The following is a 962-nucleotide window of genomic DNA, read 5'->3' as shown; positions in this document are numbered from 1 at the left end:
CAAATGCTCAAGATTCGTTTCACTTTCATAAAAAGAAAAGTAAAGACTGAAAAGGTTTGAGACCTCCATTAGCATAGTTATAGTATAATATATACACCAGATATGTCATTCATCAAATTAAAAACAAGGAACTCGTACACACGCACTTGCACGTACACACACACACGAAAGCATCAAAATAAAATGTGTTGGTAATCCCTAATTAAGGAAAAGCACACTAACGCTAGACACAGACCCAAAATGTCATAATACTCAATGGCTCTACATCCTGTCCAGCAAGTTAGAATGGGTTAGTGAACACAAATGTTTGGGTGTATTCTTTAACTCTCAGAACAGCTCCTTTCCTATTTCCTTTGGAAAGGCAAGGATAAACGTCCTTAGGAGACTGACAGGCTTTGTCTTGAGCATAGGTTTCCATGTTCTCCACTCCTATATACACACACCATCCTCTCTCTCATAGACTACAGTGCAACATCCCTTCTATTACTTACTCCAGAGGAGTTCAGAACCCTAGCAACACTCCATTAATAAGTGTATGAGGATAATTCTAGGAACTCCACGATGGACTCGGTTTGTTAACTTCACTTAGAGTCGAGCCAAGTACCTCTCAAGACGAGGGTACAACAAAAAATCTCCTCTCACAATATGCCCCCTTTCATAACTAACTGTAGATAACAAATTCATTCCCAGACTCCACCCAGTCCAAGACCCAGATGGCACAGTGAGATCTGCAATTCTATAGAGACACTAGACCTGTTGCCCATAATTGAAACCAGAGGAGTTGATGGTCAACACAGACATTTTAGTCCATGTCCACCATGATACCCATTTCCAGTTTCCTTTGTCTTGGATCCACTTCCATATGCCAAGGCTCTCTGCTCGTAGACGATTTCACCAGAGCCAGGGTGAAATATAAAAAATAGAAATCGTGGTCTCTTCCCAGTCAGTCACATAGCTGCTAT

This window comes from Penaeus monodon, chromosome 27 (genome assembly GCF_015228065.2).
Source record: "Penaeus monodon isolate SGIC_2016 chromosome 27, NSTDA_Pmon_1, whole genome shotgun sequence".
Classification (NCBI taxonomy): domain Eukaryota; kingdom Metazoa; phylum Arthropoda; class Malacostraca; order Decapoda; family Penaeidae; genus Penaeus; species Penaeus monodon.
The sequence above is the reverse complement of the archived record's forward strand: the minus strand, read 5'-3'. Positions refer to the sequence as shown.